Source organism: Macrotis lagotis, chromosome 1 (genome assembly GCF_037893015.1).
Source record: "Macrotis lagotis isolate mMagLag1 chromosome 1, bilby.v1.9.chrom.fasta, whole genome shotgun sequence".
Taxonomy (NCBI): Eukaryota; Metazoa; Chordata; class Mammalia; order Peramelemorphia; family Peramelidae; genus Macrotis; species Macrotis lagotis.
Window position 1 is genome coordinate 598,150,642 of NC_133658.1, and position 22,740 is coordinate 598,173,381.

General features: G+C 36.9%; 1 long non-coding RNA gene across 1 annotated transcript in view; it reads right to left on the reverse strand.

Annotated features, from left to right (window-relative positions):
• Positions 1-7,782: 7,782 nt before the first annotated feature.
• LOC141521798 (uncharacterized) overlaps positions 7,783-22,740 on the reverse strand; it is a 47,287-nt gene continuing 32,329 nt past the window's right edge. Inside the window, exons 2-3 of the long non-coding RNA XR_012478061.1 lie at positions 8,572-8,702; positions 7,783-7,989 (exon numbers count right to left, since the gene is read on the reverse strand). This is a non-coding gene — a long non-coding RNA (uncharacterized LOC141521798). The remainder of the gene's footprint in view (positions 7,990-8,571; positions 8,703-22,740) is intronic.

The following is a 22,740-nucleotide window of genomic DNA, read 5'->3' on the forward strand; positions in this document are numbered from 1 at the left end:
TACCAAAACAATTTGACAGTGGGGGAAAAGAAGCTTGTCATTATAGTCATAGCTTTTTTAAGGATGAGAACCTTTTACAGAATATTTGATCCAAACTTACAAGTTTATAAATGAGAAAACTGAAGCCCTTTGCTTCCATGATATGGTTCTTTTAGTTCTCCTTACTAATCAAACCACTCCTCAATCTCCTTTGTTGTGTGTCATCTATTAATGTATCATTTACTCCTTTGATTCTTTAATGAAATCTATATTGTCACAGTGAACAAAATCAGAACAATGATACAATAATAACAATTCTGTAAGAATAATCGACTTTGAAAGAACATTGATTAACACAATGACCAATTACAGCTCCAAATAATTCTGGACAAAACATGCTTCCAGATTCAGGGTAGATGGACTCTGTGTGCAAAATGAAGCATATTTTCTTTACTGTCTTTATTTTTTTTTCCTTTCTTTGTCATGGCTAGTATAGTAATTGTTTTGCATGATTACTTCTGTAATGGGGGAAAATAAAGTAGTTGAAGGAATTTAAAAAAATAGTGTGAATGTTCCCTCAAATAGGGCCAAATGTAACTAATTCATGTCTGCCTGTCCCCTGTCCATGACCTCCAATAAATCTACCACAGGGCTTTTATTTAATATGCTGGAGACCTTAATTCAGATCTCTTCATGTTTTGGGAATTGGGCTAGGGAGTGGGTTTTCTCAGCACTTTTAACTGTCTTGTTTTTTTTGTCCTGATAACAATTGCATTGTAATCAAGAGACTGAGATACAGAAAAATGAACTAATTTGCCAAAGACACACAAGTTAATGACAGCCTAAATATGTTAATACTCAATTTTCTTGACTTCCAGTCAATACCCTTAAAGGTATTAACTCAGTGTTGTATCCACTGTCACTCATTTAGGACTTTACTAAAATGAGTCTGTTTTCCACCCTCCCCAATTTCCCCAAATCCCTTCTTAAAGTAGCTTTTTGGGTGGTGTGGGTTTAAGTCTCTCATGTAGCTAGTTCTAGTGCCAAAAATAACTGTGCCATTTTTAAATGAACTAGTTAAGAAGTCAACACCACAAGTGCCAGAAATTCCTTATCTTTTTGCTACAGGCATTTTTACAGGAAAACTTGAAATGTTTTTTTCATCCATCAAAAATGCTAGGGAGCTCAGCTCACATATGGGCTGATAACTATGCTCAGTATTTGTCTAGGACTTTCCAAGGCATCTGTGGTGTTTGCAAATTCCTTCCATTCATTCCTTCTTTGTTTCCTGTTCCTGTTTCACCCATGGCCAAGTGACCCACCATTGTTTGTGGGTGATCTTCTCTATAGAATTCTGGAAAGAGTTCAGCTGCACTATCCTCCTTCTGTCCAATCTATTTGGTTGGAAAAGCTAAATCATCAAGAGGATATGACTTTTCCAAAATCACACACTGTAATTGGACAACGGGATGTAGAAATCACACCTTCTAATTTCCATGCCTCACTCAACTTGGTTACTGAAAGCTTCTGTTTTTTCTAAAAACTAATGTGTCCATAAATAAACTGATTTTTTTTTTTATTGAACAGCAACTATATTGTTCTTGGTACTGTGGGATCTCACAACGAAGTATATGATATAGACCATGTTCCCAAAGAGATTTCAATCTTAGAAAAACATGGATAGACTGGCACAAAATAATGAGTGAAATGAACAGAACCAAGAAAATGTTGTATACAGTGACAACAATATTGTTTTAAGAACAGCTTTAAACAACTGTCATTTTGACTATTATAAATGCACAATTTAATTACAAAGGATCTATAAAGGAATTTGGTATCTGCATTCAGAGGCAGAACTGATAATTAGAAATATATATAAAATGATTTTAATATATTTATATTTACATACATATCTGTATATATGTAATACATATTTGTGTATAATGGTAGCCATCTCTAGTGGGGGGTGGAGAGGAAGGAAAAAGGAAAAAAGAAAGTTACATGATAACTTTTTTATATATTTAAAAGGAATAGCAAGTTATATATAATAGATTTGCAGTTTCATGTGCAATCATCTGTGACAATAAAAAGAAAGGCAAAAAAACACAGTCCTTGCCCCAAAGGAGCTCACTAATGGGGGAGGCTGTGCAAATAACTATACATACATACATACATACATACATACATACATACATACAAGATATCTGATGTAGAAATGGAAGACAATCTGGGGGTATGGAGGTAGGGAGGAGTGCTGACCAGAAATAGGTAGAAGGTAATAGCAGTAGATTAAACAGAAAACTTCAGAGACTTTTTGAAGAAAGGGAAGGATGTGTCACTACATTGCATTGACTTTAATTTAATAATATAATTGGTCCTTTTAAAGCTTTAGTTGGAATGGAAGAGAACTTGGTATAACTTTCTTTCCACCTTCACCTGGCCTAAGAAATGGAGAGGCAGGGAAGGGAAAGAGGCAGGGAGACAAACCTTTCCATGGGCAATATTCCATGTAATCAGGGAAAGATATGAAACAAGGCAGTAATGTACCAGATTATGCCTCTTTATCTTTATTTCCTCTCATAAAAGCCACTACCAAGCTGATGAAGTGAAGAGGTTAATGGCAGTTCTCCGCCTGGTATGACATGCACCATTTCAGAGGACCCACTAGGTCTCCAGCATCTCTCCTCCTGAGTACCCTTATAGGGGAGGGGGTGGGATAAAATGAAAACCAGCAAATTATTCCAGAAGCTTTTCCTCCCCTGGGACAGTTTTCACCTCATTATCGTTCCCATTTATCAATGATTGAATGTCTACAATGTGTTGGAGCTGCTGAGCTAAGGGAGTAAGGTCACATCTGACTAGTTGTCAGAGCATCTCAGGGATACTTACTGCTGACCCTGGGCTCTAGGGAAACCACAGAATTCATCTCTATCCCTCAAGAAAGTCTGGCCCTGAGCCTTTCTACAAAGATGGAAAGCTATCCTGGAATTCAATCAGGTCTAGGATTACTTAGTTCCTATAAATTTTCTCAGTTTCTGATCACTTGTATTTCTTTCAAAGGCTCAAAGACTCAAGCCAGCCAAGAGCAAAACTATGGAGAATCCAGCCAGCCCCCAATGCCTTCCCTTTTCCATACTCTCCCACTCCTTCAGCTCTTCTCTACCAATATTTTTTATTATATTCATCCTGACCAGATCATATAACCTTCATTTACTTATCCATACAATGAGAATTCAATTCATCAAGCATTCATAAAATACCTACCATGTATTAGACTATTCTGGACACTCCAAAAACTGAGGTCAAAAAAGACAAAATTGACCATAGTTCCCTCCAGGAGCTTACAGTCTGCTGGGAGGAAGGAAGGAAATAGCATGTACACAGATAATTACAAAGGAAATCTGTACAAAGTAAATTATAGTGTTATACATACAAAACTGGAAAGGGGCTCTGAGTCATTTGGTCCAACTTCTTCATTTTGCAGAAAAGGAAACTACAACTCAAAGAAATCAAATTATTTTCCCAAGTTTTCTCTGTGAGGAATAATCATAGAGACAGGAGTGGAAGTCAGGTTCTCTACCTCAAGCATCAGTATCCTTTCCATTGTTTCACATCTACAAAGTATGTCAGAGGAATGAGATAGGGATTATATTTGCAGGAATCAGGGAAGATCTCCTGAGGGAGGTGACATTTTACTTTGGTCTCAAACAAATTCAAGTAATACTTACCTTATAAGATTCTCGTGAAGAAAGAACTGTCTAAACCTTAAATAATTACATATATATGCATATGAGTTATTAATATTATTCTCAAAACCTGCTCTTGAGAAAGCTTAGGTAAACTAATTAACACTAAGGTATCAATGGCTGAAAGCAACTTAAATTCCCTTGGGAAATTTTCTATTACTACGGAACAGGGCTATAGCTAATAGGACAAGGCTATGACAGTAGATTTCCAATAATTATTAATCAAGGGTTAGAAAATGCTTAGGGAGATTAGAAGGAATTGGGAGGGACCCTTTGGATAACACCACAATGTCTTCCATTTACTTGACTTACTGTTTGACCATATGATTAAGCAGTGCCAAAAACTGATACAGAATGAAGTGAACAAAGAGGCAAAGGGAGGTAGTAATTGCCTTTTCCCAGTTCCCATTTGTTAATGTTGCCATGACTGCCTCTGCTCTCTTAGCTCTTTTCCAAACCTATTGAATTTAATTTCTAGTATTCATACTTACTGTTACAAAACATTGAGAATTGGAGCTCCCCACCAAATGACCTGTCTCTGTTGGACATCCCAAATAATTTTTCCCTGGATTTGGAAATGAATTTATGAATAAGTAGAAAACGTGAAAAATGTCATTCCATCTTGCTTTTGAAAGGGCCACCAAAAGACAGAATCATTTAGAGGAGATCATGATTATTCCACACATTTTTCTCCTTCTTAATATCATGGATTAGGCACATGGCCCAAGAACTTCCATCTCCCTTTAATAAACCATTAGGCAAATGAGATAATGGCTATGAAGCACTTTGTAAACCTTAAAATACTATGTGCCAAATATTATTATAATGACCTGTTTTCAAGAAACTTTTGTAACCTATGTTGTACTGTGCTGCACTACATTTCCATTTAGGGTAATGAAAGATAGACATTTACTAGATCTAGTTTTTCATCAACATCCCAGGGACAAAAAAGAAAAAAAGAGTATCACAGAGTCCAGGTTTGGTCTATCTCAAGTCAAACTACTGCTTTCCATAATCACCTACCAGAGACCAGGGTTCCTTCTCCTCAGGAATATTATTGAAAGAGTTCGGCAGGTTCTTTGGGACATCATGGTGTGTCACCCTGGATCCCTGGGAAGGATGGAGTGAAAATGACACAAAGGAATAAGGGTTAGAAGGAGGGATGAAAAGGTCATAGAAAATCAAAAGTACCTACTTCAGTTTACTGCTAGACAATTCTGCTTTTATCATTTGACTTTATTAGAAGTGTGTCCTAGGACTTTCCTTGTCTTTGAGAAATTGCATCAGACAAAACTTTTTTTAGTTTTATAAGCTGGTCATTGGGTAGAAGCCAGATCCATCCAAATGGACCTTCAAGTCCATCTTAAGGTCCTTGACTGCTGGCTTCTAATGCTGTACACGAGTGGACCACAGTTCAGAGGTGCAGAATGGATCTGTGTCAGTGATGGATCTACCAAATGGCAATGAGTTTCATTGGAAATCAATCCTCCATACCTGTGATGCATCTACTGCAGGATGTGGTCATCTATCAGGCCTCAGTGAAACTAGGCCAGTACACCAGGACCTATAAACAACCATGGCTATTAAGGGTGATGGATGTTTTTAATAATAGTTATCTAACTGAATGACAAATTAAAGTTTTAATCTTAAAGAGTTTACTATGAGAAGGCAGAGGAGTGTCTTTGTAATTTGGAGGATGAATCTGTGTTCCTCACCTTAGACAGAAAGTATATTTCTGAAGAGTGTCATCTGGATCAGAGCTTAAGAGAATAATTTTCTTCATTTGGCCTAGAATTTTGATTTCATTAGTATTAGAATTCCACCATGAGGAAATCTTTCTTCCAATGCAGATCAATGTTAATTAATTTATAGTCAGCTGGGACATTCAGTCAGTCAGTCAATGAGCATTTATTAAGTACTCTGTGTAACCTGTTAAGGATACAAAGAAAGACAAAAAAACCATGGTTTCTGCACTCAAATATTTCACAATCTAATAGAAGAGATAAAATGTGGAAAACTGTGTGCAGGTAGATAAATGGGTCTTTAAATAGCTAGCATAAAGGAGAAGTAATCCTAGACCACAGAGAGAAGGCATGGGCATTGAGGTTAACAGGGAAAAGCTTCCTATAGAAAGTGGCATTGAGCAGAGTTCTGCAGGAAGTTGCAAAAGTTCAGGGTGATAAGGAAAGGGAAAGGACTAAGAAAGTATAGAACTATTATATGTCAAATTTTGCAGTAAGCTCTTTATAATTATGGTTCATTTGATCCTCACAACAACTCTGCTGAGGAAGCTGCTATTATTAACCACATTTTACATTTGAGGAAACTGAGGCAGAAAGTGATTAAATGACTTGCCTAAGGTTACCCACTGAGTCTGAGGCCAGATTTGAACTCATTTCTTTCTGATTTCAGGTCCAACACTCTATACACTAAACCACCAGGTGATCCAAGAGCATTCTAAGCACAGACTGTCAGTAAAGATGGCATAAGGTCAAGAGATGGATCAGCAAGATCAATGTCACTTCATCATAGAGTACATGAAAGGGAATAAAGTGAAAATAGACTGAAAGGGTAGGAAAAACCAGATTGTAAAAGGAAACATGCAATTTACTTAAACATATTTAAATGGCAACATATGAAATTTACATTTTATCCTACAGGTAACAGGAAGCCAGTAGAGTTTAATGACTAGAATAGGGAAAGAGTGTGACATGGTCCTCTGGAACTTTAAGATTTAATGATTTTCCCAAGGTCACATAGCCAGTATTTATCAGGGACAGGACTAGCAGTTGCATGTCCCTATGTTCACACTTATCTTTCTTTCCAATATACTGCATTGCCTTCATTCTAATGGGGTCTCAGAAATAGTAAAGAAGCATATAAAAATATTAGAAGAGACTACGTACCCTCTTTCCCCTGCACTGACTAGTTGGACTGTCAACTAAATGAACCAGAATTGCTTTTGATTGGTCACTATCAAATTCCCATACTGCTGAGGCTTACTATCTCCCTTGTCACTGACTAAGGAACTGGAGGCAGGTTAGAGAAAGATAAGATGTATGATAGACCTTGATAGCTGCCTTCATGTATTTAGATGATTGTCACAGGAAGGAGGGATTAGATTTGTTCTACTTATTCCCAGAGGACCAGGTGCTGGGAGCACTGGGTTGAAGACAGCAAAGAGGTAGATTGCAAATAGAGAGAAGGAAAAATTACTTTTTCTTCATTCCTTTCCTGTATCTCTAACTTATTTTACAGCATCTTTGTTAGCATGGAACTTCACTGTGCTCATGAGACACCTTGGTCAGTTCTCCCCAGAACCTCCATTGTAAGGACAGTATTCAGACCAATCTTATTTGTCTCTTCATTCCTCTACTACAGGGGTTCTTAAAGTATGGCTTGAAAACATTACCACCCTATAAAAGACTTCTATTACAATAAATATCAATAGATAAATACATTGTGGGTGTCCAACCTTTTAACTCTCTTGGATTGCATCACCCCACAAAAACTTGTCAAGTTTGGAATTTAATTTAGTTATTACTACAATAGAACCCATATTACCAATAAGAATAATAATAAAATATAATAATGCTGCATGAATGGACTTTGAGGGCCACATAAGACTCCTGGGTGGCAGATGGAACTAAGTCTTTGGCAGAGAAGGTCTTCAGGAGTACTGAGACCAAGAAGTATAAAAAAACTAATTGCTTCATTGACTCATTTTCTGACCTTCTGAAATTCCTTCTTCAACATGTGCCCTCCTTATCTTTTTTATTTTCCCTATAAGGATGTAAGCTCCATGAAGCTCCCCTTGAATCTATATTAGCATGTAATAATATACTTATTAATACTTAATAAATGATTTTATTCACTCAACTTTTATTTACTAAACTTGACCTGACTAACAATTAGAGTTTTTCAAAAGGACTTGGACAATTTAGGGATATAATGGTTTTCTTTTCTCTGGAGGTCTTCAAGCAAAATCTGGGTAGACACTTATCAACATGCTGTAGAGCTGGGATGGGAAACCTTTTCCCTGCCAAGGGCCATTTGAATTTTTAATAACATCATTTGCTGATCATACAAAATTATCAACTTAAAAGTTAGCCTGCTATATTTGGTCAAACATTTAATTGGTTTACCCTTAAAAGCTCCAAGATTTATTGAATTTTGAGTTCCACCTATGGTTGCCATGGCAGCACCAGATCAGATGATTTCAGAGGCCTTATATAGTCCACTGACTGGAGGTTCCCTGCACCTGCTGAAGAGAACAAACTTATTCAGGTACTGAGTGAACTTGAAGACTCCTCAGCTCTCTTACAACTCCCAGATTCTGAGTTGCTTAAAGGATAAAAATAATGTCTAAGGGAGCAAAAAGATATAATTTCTAGCCAGGTACTCATTCTCTCTGAGAACAGGATGGCCAAACCATCTGCCCAACTTCCTGTTTCCAGACTTGGCAAGTATTAAAGTCTCCCCTGGAGAAGGTGGTAAGGGAAGAAAAGGCTAAAGATGTCTATTCTGCATCCCTTCAAGTCTCACAAGGGGATTACAACTCTATATGTGAGGATTAGCCCCTCACTATGTCTCATTCTGTCAATGTTCTAGGATTAAGATAGCAATTGAGAGATGGAGAAATTTTAATGATACAAATTAAACTTAAAAGAGTATTATGGGGACAGCTAGGTGGCACAGTGCATAGAGAACCAGCCCTGGAGTCAGGAGTTCCTGAGTTCAAATCCAGGAACAGACACTTAACAATTATCTATCTGTGTGGCCTTGGGCAAGCCACTTCACCCCATTTGCCTTGTAGAAAACCTTAAAAAAAGAGTATTATACCTACATTTTCCACTGAGGGTCTGTTAATAAACATTTGTCATTACACAGTGCCCATCTTCCATGCCTGTGTTCCTTTGTTTAAATGAAAAAATTCATATCCTGCATTTATTTCAAGTCTGTGTCTTTTTCCATGTACTGAATGAAGGGGAAGAAGAGAAAAATTTGAAATAAATTGTTATTTAGCCCTTTTTGTCTTAACAATAACTTGTGGTTTAAATATATACATAAATATTTAAATATTATACATATATATACAGATATATTTATATATATATATTGAGTTCTTTCCAACCCTGATATTATATGTCTCTTTTGCATTTTGTAAAGTCCCTTCAATTTCTCTCCTATCATTCTCTTCTTAACCCCTTTTAATCTGTCTTCCAACATCATTCCACTAAAGCTTCTCTATCCAAAGTTACCAGTGATCTCTTAACTGCCAAATCCAATGAATTTTTCTCAAATTTCATTATTCTTGGCCTGTTTCAGTCTTTCACATTGTTGACCACCCTCTCTTCTTTTATATTCTCTTCTTTCTAGGTTCTCTCTCTCTTTCTCTCTCTTTCTCTCTCTCTCTCCTAGTTCTCCTCCTTATCTGACCACTCCTTCTCAGTCTCCTTTACTGGATCCTCTTTCAGATCATGTCCTCAAAATATAGATGTTCCTCAGGGTTCTTCTCTTCTCTCTCTACTGTATCCAATTGTGTGATCCTATCAGTTTTTATGGATTCAATTACAATCTCCATGTTGATGATTCTCAAATCTACCTGCCCCAAACCTCTCTGCTCACATCTTCTACTACCCTTCAGATATCTCAACTGGATATCCAGTAGACATCATAAACTAAGCATGATCAAAACAGAATCCATTATATTTCCTCTTAAACCATATTCCTTTCCTAACTTTCCTATTTCTGTTCCCCATTCTTCCATTTCTTAGGCTCACAAACTGGATATCATCCTTGACTCTTCACTATCTCTCACCCCTCAAGTCTAATCTCTTGCCAAGGCACATTGATTTTTACCCCATACTCTCCTGACACTGCTACCACTCTAGTATAAGCCTTCTTCAATTCACACTTGGACTGTTTCAATAGCATGATGGTCTGCCTGCCTCAGGTCTTTGCCCATTCAAATCTATCCTCTATTCAAACACCAAATTGATTTTTTTAATGTATAATATAGTAAATTTCAATGGCTTTCTATCACCTCTAGCACCAGATACAAAATTCTCTGACATTCAAAACCTTCAGAACCTAGTCCTCTCCCACTTATTTTATTCTTTTTTATACCTTCTTCTCTACCATGTACTATTTGATTCAGTGACACTGGTCTTGTTGTCCCACAAATAAGACACTTCATTTTCTCTGACTGCTGTCTCCTATGACTATCCTCTCCCTCCTTTCTACCTGCCGACTTCCCTGACTTCCTTGAAATCCCAATTAAAATCTAATCATCTGTAGAAATCCTTTCTCAACCCCTTTTAATCCCACTTCTTTCCCTCTTTTAATTACTTCCTGTTTATTCTGTATATAGCTTGCTTATACATATTTGTTTACTTTGTTGTCTCCTCCACTAGATTAAAAATTCCTTGAGGGCAAGGGCAGTCTTTTACTTAGCACAGTGTCTAGTATGCACTTAATAAATATTTGGTGACTAACTGGGTCAGGAACCTCAGTGTTTCTTGACAAGTCCTGCTATCTTTTCACTATATCACACCTAGATGGAACTCATAATAACTTCCTGAAATGCTTTCTTCCCAAGGCTATTTTCATGTATTTTTTTCCTATTTCATTTCATCAGAGATCTTAACAAGTGAAAAATCCATCCCCAAATTATTCAACATAATTGCAGAGGGGCAAAGCATAGCTCTAAGAGGAGGCTCCAAATATCAGCAAGCAGGTGCCATCTTGACTAATCCAGAATACCTTGGTTTTGAGCCAACCAGCCCCCAGAATAGATGGATTGACTTTGACAAATGTAAATCTCTCAACATAGCCTGGCAGGATGAGTATACATGAGTTACTAACAATTTTGCTTAGATGGCTAAAAAACACCATCAGAAAGCAATACTGAGAAAGGTGTTTCCAGTTAATACAGATCTGTTATGAAGAAAATCTGAGACTCAATAAAATGAGAGTCACATGGCTTTTTTTCAATCCTCACTTTTTTAATTCCTGAGCACCTGACACTGTGGACTACCCTTTCCTTCTAGATGCTCTCTCATCATTTTGTTTCCCCTATGATACCATACTGTCTTGATTCTTACCAACAGAAAGTTGATGAAGAACGCTAACAACTCCAAGTTAAGAAAATACAGGGTAAGGGAATAGGAGAGGCTTAAAAATATCTATCAGAAAAATTCTACCATTTTCAGGTTGGAATTTGACTATCAATTTCCGATAGGAAACAGAAAAATTTGGAGTCTGGTTGTAAATTCAATCCCAGGTAGCCAGACAGTGAGGAACCTGAAAGAGGAAGATGAGATGTTGGTAATGCACATTTGAACAGTCATAGAAGAAGGAAAGGAGCTGAGATAGAAAGTATAAGAAGTGATATAAACTAGTTTCTAGACAGTGAAGAAATAGCTAGTAGAGAGGAATAAATAGAAATTACAAGAAAAGAGAAAAGATAATTGAAGGAATAATAACCCTTGGAGAAAAGGGGGGTTCACCTTCATGAAGAGCCACAAAGTGGTGTTGGATCAAGTGCTGAATTGAGGAAATAACTACCTCTAAATCATACACTTAATGACTCCGAAACCTTGGTCAAATTATTTAATCTCTCTCATTCTCAGTTTCTCCATCTGTATAATGGGAATAATAGCATTTACCACAAAAGGTTGAATCTAAGCCTTAAATGAGATAAATTATGTATTGTGTTTTACAAAGAATAAAGTATTGAATAAATTCTGTCATGTTTCAATCAGCGGTTTGAAAATTGTTGAAGGGATGGAATGGTATGAGTAAAAACAGATGACTGTTAAAGTCCCTAACAATTTGGAAATTGCATGATTCTGAGGCAGGAAAGTATAGGATCAAGAACTGAATTGACAGTTAATATGAGTTTGAAAATAGGAATGTTCAACTTTTCTGTTGAGATTGTTAGAAAAACTAAGGAAATCCTCTCAATGGGTAAGGGAAGAAAAGGCAGGGAAAGAATTCAAAATTCAAAATTTTCAACATAAATATTAAAAATAAATAATGGGAAGGACAGTTAAGTGGTACAGTGGATGAGTTCAACTATGACCTCAGACATTTAATAATTGCCTAGGTGTGTGACCCTGGACAAGTCACTTTAAACCCATTGCCTAAATAAAAAAAAATTAAATAAATAAATAGATAATGAATTTAAAATAAAAGAGCTATAATACCTAATGATTATGTTTGTTCTTTCTTCTAAAAGAAGTCCATGACATCAGGGAGGTAATTCCATAACAAGTATGTGAATTAGATTTGAGTGAGAGGGTATTGTGCTAAGTCACTCTTTCCTTCAGAGTCATCTGAGTCCAGTGGATAGATATGAATGAGGACAACATGAGATGGCCCTGGATGAAGGCAAACAGGGTTAAAGTGGCTTGCCCAGGATCATACAGCTATTAAGTGTCAAGTGTCTGAGGGTGGATTTGAACTCAGGTCCTCCTGACCTGACCCTACCCACTGAGCCACCTAGCTGCCCCTCCTGAAAGCTGAAAAATAAAGGCAAGAGACTAGAAAGAGAAACAGAAAGAAAAAGAAAAACAAGCAAACAAAAATAGAGAAAAAGAAAGGGGAAAGAGGGAAGGAAGGAAGGAAGGAAGGAAGGAAGGAAGGAAGGAAGGAAGGAAGGAATACTATAAAAATAAGTATAGGAACAAGTATTTTTAAGTTTCCAGAAGATGCCAGAATATCAATTTTAATTTGAGGTCAAGTTGGATGGGCCTGGAACCCAACAATTGACTCAATTTCTAACAGTCTTCTCCAAGTATCTAAGTTTCTGAAAAGGATAGCTCAATGTGGACCTCAGCGCAGACATTAGACTGACTAATATGAAAGATTAGAGGATAGAATAATAGAGTTGGAGTCAAAAAGATTAAGTTTAAATCCTACCATTGTCACTTACTAGTATGACCCATGCCAGATCTCCTAACCACATTCTGCTTCAGTTTCCTCATCTATCAAATGAAAGGATTGAATGATCTCTATGATATTATTCCTGTGACTGTGTTAGAAATGGAGCTTACTCCTTTAAAGGGGAATGAAAATAAGGAGCTCCTGCTTACTGATGTAAACCTATGCCAAGCTAATAGATTAAATTAAGACTGTGTCTTGTGATTTATTTCAAATATATATATATATATATATATATATATACATAGCTTATACCCACTAATTCCCCCATACGCTAATAGATTAGTTACATATTTGGACAGACTCTAAGTATGCTTTATAGACTGAGAAGAGGTTTGGGAAAAGCCAGTATCTCTGAGGTCCATTTTTTGGAGAAATCTCTTCTGTTTGGAGGCTACCCTATTGGTGCCACATTCAATCACAGGGTGTTCTTGACAGATGGTCTGAATCATCTCAGAAAAATTTATGTGCTGAGAGTGGTGGTAGAAAGTGATTTTAGATCACTTGCAGAGTGAAGGCAGGAAAGTAGAGAGGACTGGGGAAGAGAGGAGAAGATGTGGAACAGCTGCTGTAGGGAAGAGACCCAAAAAATGCATAAAAAAGATTGCCAAGGAATAAGGGCTCAGTTGAAGTTGTCTAGCAGGAATTTACAGTTGGCCAACACAATACAGCTCAAGTCAAGAAGTCAGAAACCAGAAGAGTCAGAAGACAAAGCCTGACCAGTATGTTGAGGAGGAAACAGGAAATCAAATTGTGGGGCCAAACCTCAATATACAGGCAAACAATTCTAACATCAACAAACTAAGCTCTCAAGCTGAGTAGCCAATGTTTCAGAAACCAGGTACATGTACAAGTGGTCAGATATTAGACAATCAAGAACAGAGTCTGAGCAGTCAAGCATCAGGAAACAAAACAGAATTTGAGTCCTCAGATGTCAGGCAGCCAAGAAAAGAGACAAAATAAATTCTGATCCAACAAAGTAAAGAAGTTAAATGCATTGTCTGAGAGGCCAAGGGGTTTGAATGATCATAGGTTAGGAAAATAGGTATATAGTCTAAATGCTTAAGGATGAATAGAATACTAGACTCGAAGTCAGGAAGCTCTGAGTTCAAATTTCACCTTACCCTTATCTTTTAGGTGATACTTGAATCCATCCCCTTTAATTTTAAGTTTTGCTACCTATTCAGAAAAATTATCTTCCCACCCTTATGGCTGCAACACTATAAGCCATCTGCAGTTATTAAAATTTTCTATGAATGAATACTATAAAAGCAAGGTGAAGGATTCAGGTGAAGTAAAAAGCATATACACATTGGGAGATGCGCTGAAGCATTTTCCTGCTTTAGCTATCAAGCCAGTAAATATTTATTATATATCTACTATTTTGAGGCTATAGGAAATATACAGGAATTCTTCTCTCTCTGACAGTAGAAACTATGTTCCCAGTCACCCACGCTCTAAACTTTTGTTTCATCTTTCACTATGTTTTCCCCCTTTCATTTCCTATTATCTGATATGTCACTAAGGAAAGAAAAAGCCCTTGAAAGTGGAATCTGGGGTTTTATGAAAACAAACTTTAATGCCCTTCACAATTTCATACAGGGATGGTGTTGTCCATAAGAAATCAAAGGACCCATCTGCCTTCAAAATGATAACCCAGCTTGCACGGAAGATGCTTTTGAACACATTCACATATCATTTCCAAATTATCTCCAGGAAAACGTAATTACATGACAGGAGCTACATAACTCTTCTGTTAGCTAATTGCTTGCTCAATAAAGGAACATTCTGAACTGGCAAGCAATTACCCTAGCTTTTCAGAACTCAAAGGCTTCAGCCCTTGGGTGGGTCTCAGAGTTTCATTGTTAGTCTGTTTCTGGTTTCTGTCATCCCCTTCAAGCAGAGGTTCTTCCTTTTGGGGAAGAAAAAGGAAACTGAAATCTCATGATTCTCTGATGTCTTCCAATATTTGTTTTAAGGCCTTGGACTCTTTAATTCTTTACCAACCTGTTCCCACATTCATCAATCATATTTATGAGAAGACAAGATTGAGTGCAAGTGTGGAAGCAGGTGGCCTTCCTGTATCTTACTGTTCATGCATTTTCTCTGTTTTAATCATCCAATCAGCAATTTTTATTGAACACCTGTGCCATACTAGACATTATAAGGGCTTCTTCTATAACTGTTCACCTCCTCCATGTAGCCTGAGATATACCTGTCAATAGGATCACTCAATCGATATATAATTATTAAGCACTTGCTGAATGTCAGACACTGTCCTATAGTGGCCCTATCACAATATCAATCTCTCTACTTAGCATATCAATTTTTCAACTCTACCAGGTATACATTAAATATTATTGCGAATTATGGATATCTAAGGATGTCTGAACCACCTCATAGACTGTAAGCCTTAAAACTACATCTTATATAAATTTTCTATGCCCTTCCAGTGCCTAGTCCATTGATCTGCATACAATAAGTATTTAATAAATGTTCCTTGAAGAAAATAAACTCTTTGGTTCCCAAAAAACTCAACACACTTTCTTACATCAGTTTCCCACTTGAAATGCCCAACCCCATATCCACCTAACTAAATCTACTCATTCTTCAAGATCAAGTTCCATCCCCACTTCTATTCATTAAGCATCTCTTGACTATTCCCACATTGACTGTTACCTTCTCTGAATTAAAAAAGCCCTTTTGTTAGAGCTACATAATTTGAAAGCTAGATTCTGTCTAGAGATGCCTACAGTAATATCATAGATGCTAGAAGCATTGAAGTAAATGAGAGTTCTTCTGGATTATATTGTTCAATATTCTGTTGCATGTTTGAGTTTTGTCTCTTTCCAACTAAACTGTAAGTTCCCTGAAGGCAAGAGCATGTTTTATACTTCTCTATCCCCCACTCTATCTACTACAGGAATAATTGCAATGAGAATAATATTTGACCATAAATTTTGATTGATTAATACAAGTGGCAAACACATACAACTTTTTTTCTACCTTATACAAAAGCAGAGTAGTTAGTCATTATGTTGTATAATTTGATGTCTAAAATAAGCTCCTCCCCTATTTCCCATTCAAAATAATTACCTGCTCTTTATATCAGTCTGCTATCATGCTGATTCCTCTAGTTCCAGTTTAATATTTCTAGGAACTACTATTAAAATTTAAAACCTTGGCAAAGTCATTAACAATAACTAATACTTGGTTCATGTTAGTTTATCAGAATAACTGAGTAAAAGCTAGACAGACAAAATTAATGCTTTGACTGAGAAAATGGAAGAAGAATCATTTTGGAATATGGGACACTGCGCATGGAGGATGTATCTAAGTAGATGCCAGACTTAGTATAAAGAAAATCAGAGGAGTGAGGAGTTTAAAAAATGCATCTTTTTTATTCTTTTTTTTTAAAAAAATTATCTTGTTTTTAATTTATGGAATAAAACAAGCATTTCCATAAAGCAAATTTTTTAAAAAGATAATTCTACATGAATCTACAAATCTATTTGTAGTTTATATACCTTACAATTCCTTTTAAATTCTATAATAAAATTATCCTGAAAATCATTATATGATCATGTGAAATGGATAAAAGAAATGCATATTTTATATAGACAGGAACAGGGATAAACACATCAGAATACCTAAATACAAGAGTGTCCATCAGTATAGGATTACAGAATAATATTTAAAGTCAGAAGAAGGGGAACACAAAGTACAATTTGAGAGAAGGGAGTTTTGGAATGGATAGAATGTGAATACAAGATATTGGTGCATAAAAGCAATCCTAAGATCAGTTGACTGCTTTAGGGAGGTCCAGACAGCTCCAAGAAAAGGGTTATGTTAGAGAACAAATTCAGAGGCAACTGGGTAAGACTTTGGTTCATGATTCTCTTTGTTGACTCATCTCCTAGAAATGGGAGTTCTGCCAAACCCATAGCAAAATCAAAATCATTTTCACAAGAATTATAATGGGCAATATGAGGATATTGAACTGGATAAGGAAGTGACTAGAAGGAAAAGAGACATAGAAAATTCTTGAAGATAATCTTGAGACCATGATGCCAAAAAAGAACCTCAAGAACTGCTCGTATATTTAAGATGGGGTAGCTATAAACACACTTTATTTAAATCTGGAAAAAAGCTCGTAAAGGAACAAAACTGGTAAAATATGAAACCCCACAAAAGCTGGATAAATTTTACAACATTTCTTTATTTTTACACATACTCACTGCAGCCCAATGTTACCTTTGAGCTTGAATGTTCTTTGATGACTTCTACAACTCAGAGTCATCATTGACCATTATGAGAAACTTCCTAAGCCTGGGGCCATTTTCAAGCCCCAACCTCTAGTCCCCAAGCTTGCAAGAAGCATAAAAAATAGATATGAGCAATTTTGTGAACAAAAAGGCATAATGATACAGGCAGCCTGGTCAACATTTTCTGATTAGAACTTCTTTTCTAACTCCTTCCCAAACATCCAAACTGCAATTCTATTAATCTGGGATGTCCTACCTTCACCTGTCTAAATCCTGTCCATCCTTCAAGGTCCCTTGACCTACATATCTGACTACTCCAAGATACTTTTCCTTTCCTATAACTCCTATGGAGTGAATTGTGAGCTATACAATATTCTCTCCAATGCAAGGAAGCTAAGTAGTGCATTGCATAGAGTGTTGGGTATGGAGGTCTAAAGACTTGAGTTCAAACTGAGCGTCAGTCATTTACTAACTGTAGTTAACTTCTATCTGTCTCAGTTTCCTCAATTGGAAAATTAAAGTGATAATAATCACACCTATCGCCTAAGATTGTTGTAAAGTGCTTAGTACAGTGCCTGGAAACAAATTAATGTTTGTTCCCTTTCTGAATACACAATATCAAATTTGATTATTATCCTATCTCATACTGTGAGGGAGGCAAACCTAACAAAATTGACCCAATAGGGAACAATCAATTCCTGGAATGCAGGGACCATGTCTCCCATTTTGCTTGCATATTCCACAGCCAGTGCATGGCTAATGATATAATGGGCCCTTAGAGCATGTCAATTCCTTGGTTGATTAATGGACTCAATGATTTGGGATTGAACTAGTGACTACATTTCTAGAACAGTCTACCAGCACCATGCCAACTGAATCACTTTCATGTGAATTGTCTTGGGCAGATTCTGAAGATCACCCAGCAAGATAAGGTACCATCCTTTATGAAATGGAACTGCCAAGCATTCAAATTCTTCTTTAGAGAGGAAAACTTCAATGGGTTGGTAACATTGTTCTAATGTACCCTTGCCAAAAAAGACTTTTTCATGGAGAACTTAAACAGGTTGTGCAATCACATGATGGCCATTAAAAATGGTACAAAGATACTCTTAAGGTCTCTTTTGAGAACTTTGGAATTGTGTGACATAGGAGAAACAGGAGTGCCCAGCATGGTGTGCCCTCATCAGAGAATGTGCTTAGCTCTATGAGCAAAAAAGCTCAAAATAAATAAATGAGAAGTGCACAAATTCAGAGAATCCACCCCCATGATCACATTGATTATTTGTGCCCAATGTGTGGTAGCATACTCCCAGCTTATGTTGGTCTGATCAGCTACAGTTGGCTATACTGTAACTTGACTCTACAATAGGGTTGTCATATTGGTCCTCTCTGAAAACAAGGATAACACCTAAACCTATCAACCAATGCTCCTAGAAGATGAAAGTTTCTTTGGAAAATTTTGGAAAAAAAATTTCCACCCAGTAGGAAAAAGGGGAATCCCTTAGATGGTAGATTCCTCAAGATAAGTGTTGTGGCTTAGAGACAGAGTCCACAGAATCTGTTCCAATCTGGCCACTATCCTATTTGAGAGAACCTTTATTAAAGGAATTTCCACCCAGGCAACAACCCACATCTATCCTAGGTTTAATTTACATGCTAAATTTCAGCAGGCACTTTCCACTGAATGTAGTCAACCCTTTTGTCCTGAAGGCAGAAGACAACACTTCATGCAATATTTCTGCAAAACTTCCCAGGGTCAAAAATCAAATATCCATGTAGGAGAAAAGAGGGAAAGGAGGGCTACCAAGCACAAGAACAGAAGAGAAGCTAAGAGGAGAGTTCTGGAGGAAGACCATAGTGGGAAGCCCTAGATGATTAGAGGCAGTCAACTGAGTGAACAGCCAGTCCTTGAGAACGGCTTATGTTTTATACTGCTTTATGTTGCCTAAATGTAAAATGGACATAAGAAAAGTTGTTTTATTTTTCTTTTGTTTTTGTGTTGTCTTGTTTAATGAATGACTATGACAGAAGTATCACTAGGAGAGAATACGTGCAGAGAAGACAAACTTGGACTCCTTCAAGGTATTGTCTAACTGCCTTGCATGGGAGTCATGACATTAGCATCCCTCTGCCACCATAAGCAAATGACCTAAGCCTCAAATCCTTCCTGATTGGAGGAAGCAACAATAGCTGTCCCATTTAAATGGGTTTGCCAAGGTTAATGGTTATTGCTGTCTGCTGACAGCCCCCTTTTTATACAAAATGCATAATGTACCATAAGCACTGCTCAGCGGCAGATAAAAATAACTTTTAGATCAAAGGGGTAGTAGTTTCCTTATTTTGTCTCCAAGGACAGACCAGCAGGCTGGACTTGCACGTGGGCAAATCAGTTTTTCTCTTGGCAGGAATTGCATCAATCCTCCATCCACAAATACAGAAAAGGCTGCCAATATCAATATCTGCAACTGAGATAATAGCTAAACATTGGGGGGATTTGGTTTTATTTATTTATTTTGGTTTCTTTGACTTGCTCCCAACTCTCAAGGTCTTTTTATTGTTTGAAAAAACACCAAACCTTTGTAGACAGATTGGACAAACCAAAACCCTGGCTGTGCTTGTTGTTTTTACACTTTGAGGGTGACAACAGGGACTGTGCCCCGAACCAGAGACTTACTGTGGAGTAAAACAGTTGTTCAACTTGAAGGAATGGATCCTTTAGGTATAAAGACTTCAATGTCTAAGAATGACCAATCCAACACAAAGAAATTCAATTATGAAGTTCAAATGGGTCAAATTGTGAAGGAGGCAAACTTTGCCTTTGGTGCCTGTTACTCCTTTCCTCCTCCAGGGAATCCAGCAACCTCATTTCCCCGCAGTTCCCCAGGCTCCAAAGCATCACCAAACCTTCTTAATGAGCTTTAAGACTTGAACCCTCTTATTTTTATTGCCTTAACATCTAATTTCAAAATTTAGAGAAAATAATTTTATTGTTAAGTTACTTTATTGTTATCAAATTGTTATCAAAATGATTACCATCTCAAAGATGCACACACACACACACACACACACACACACACACACACACACACACACAAACACACACACCTTCACACTATAGCACTACTTAGACCAAAGGAATGAATCTCTAATTGAAGAATTTCTGGATGACAGATGATTGGAATTGGTTGGTTTACCCACTTACCCACTCCACTATATAGATTCCCACTTACTCTATCCACATAAACAGCTTTCTCTAATACAAAGTCCTAATAGAATATTATTTAGTACTTAAACTCCTCTACTGTTCAATAATGCTGACAGCTTCAAGAGGGAAACCTAAGCAGGGCACCCAATTTAGAGACAGGAAAGACAAAGCAAAGTGTCCAGTCTTATGGGCATTTGTTGACTGACCCAATTCATGCAAGCATCTGGGAATTGGAGCTTTGACCACAGTGGTCTTTCCTGTCAGATCTCTGACACCTTTCATGATTGCAAGACCAGAACAGAAGGCCACTAACAGGAACCCCATCTTCCCGTTGCTCAGAACTCATAACCCTTTTACCAGTGGTTGAACAGGAGGTGCCCTAAATGAGAAGCCAGACCTTTTTTTGCTCCCATCTTCTCCACCAAGTCTTCCCTGATACTAGAGCTTGTTATTATCTCAGCTGAACTCTTATTCCTCCTATAGGCAATATCACAATCTAACAATCTTTTCACTTTCATCATATGTTACTAGGCTAGATTGTATATTGCTTGAGGGCAGAGACATAGCTTCTTCAGTAGTTTGCTCACATTGGGTGGGGATATTATGAGTTTGATTTTCCTTTTGGGGGAGGAGCAAGGCAATGGAGTTAAGTGATTTGCCCAAGGTCACACAGATAAGTATTAAGTGTCTGAGGCTGGATTTGAACTCAGGTCCTCTTGACTCCAGAGCTGGTGCTCTATCCACTGTGCCAACTAGCTACCCTCAAGTAGTATGAGTTTCAAATGAAATAATGGGTAGAATACACTTGGCAGATTTTAAATTACTATATAAATATGTTATTATTATTATTGTTGTTGTTGTTGTTGTTGTTGTTGTTGATATTCAATGACAATTAACAGGCCTCCAATCTGATGATGCCTTCATTCCCTCAGCCTTCCAGGGCTCTCCTGCTAAGCTCAAGCAAGGTGAATAAATCAATATAGGGATGTGCTGGTAAATGTTTAACAGTAAGGGTCAAAAAAAAGTTATGCATACTTCTTTTAAATCAAATCTACATTATTAACATAGTACTAAGTCTAGAAAATTAATAAAGTAATAAATCAAGTCTTGATTTGTAGCAATTGACAATTTTTCAAGTGCAAATGATCACACTTAAAATTCAAAAACCAGCTTTTCAGAGTCATCAGAGCTGCATCCAGTCTACTCCCCCATTTCCATCCCCCAGTTAGTTCACAGGAACCAACACTAGGCTGGGCACTTGGAAAATATCCAGGATTGATTTGCAGATTAATTATCCAAATTTAAGTATCCTAGGTGGGAAAAGTACATTCACCTTTTGAATCAAAAAGACTGAATTCTAAATCTCAGCTTTGTTCAGACCTGTTACTTCTCTTCTCTGGGTCTCAGTTTGCTATCTGTAGAATGTGGGATTTGGACCAGATGATCTCTAAATTTCTTCCCAGCTCCAGATTTTGTAATCTATGGAGTTTAAAGAGTCATAGACAGATCCACCTACAGAGAAAGAATGGATTTTTTTTTCTTTTCTTTTTTCCAATTACATTCAAAAAATTGTTTTCAACATCCTTTTGCAAGCTTTTGAGTTCCACATTTTCAACCATCCTCCCTTAGCTCCCCCTTTCCCACAAAAGGGAACAATCTGATAGAGGTTGTACATGTACAATCATGTCTGACATATTTCCATTTTCATCATACTGTGAAAGAGGAATTAGAACTAAGGGGGAAAACAACCATGAGAAAAAAAGGAAAACCATAGAAGAAGTTTTAAAAAGGGAACATGACAGACTTTGCTCTGCATTCAGACTCTATAGCTTGTGTTTTCTCCTGGATGTGGATGGCATTTTCCATAACAGGTCTTTCAGAATTGTCCTTGATCACTGAACTGCTGAAAGAAACTATGTCCATCATAGTTGATCATCTCACAATGTTGCTGTTAACATGAACAATGTTCTCCTGGCTCTGCTCATTTCACTCAGCATCAAGGAACTAATGCTAAATTGAAAAACTATTATTTTTCATTTTCTTTTTTTTCCTTCCTTCCTTTCATTTTCTTTCTGTTCAAGTCTTCTTATGCAAAATGACTAATATGGAAATGTTTTATATGATTGCACATATATACCCTATAACAGATTGCTTACCATCTCAGGAAGTGGGGAGAGGAAGAAAGGAGAAATAGAATTTGAAGCTCAAAACTTCAAAAAAGTAAGTGTTAAAAATTGTTTTAACATGTAATTGAGAAAAATGGAATATTATTTTAAAAAATTTAAGTTACATTAAGGAAGACTAGCAGGAGAAAAATGATTTGCATGGATCATAGGATTTCAACATTTCGATTTGCTCCCCTTTCAAAGTTTCATTATTTTGTTTGGTGTGAATAATACTTCCACAAACCAAGACTGCTGCTCCATGACACCATTAGCTAGTTGTGGATCAACATGAATTTCTATGACCAAACCTATTTTTCACCAGTTAGACAACTTTCTGGTAATGAGACTCTCTAAAGGAGGATCAGAAAAATGGGATCTATTGTTGAACCTCATTCAAAAAACCCTTCCAACTTAATATGACCCAGCAAAGTTTG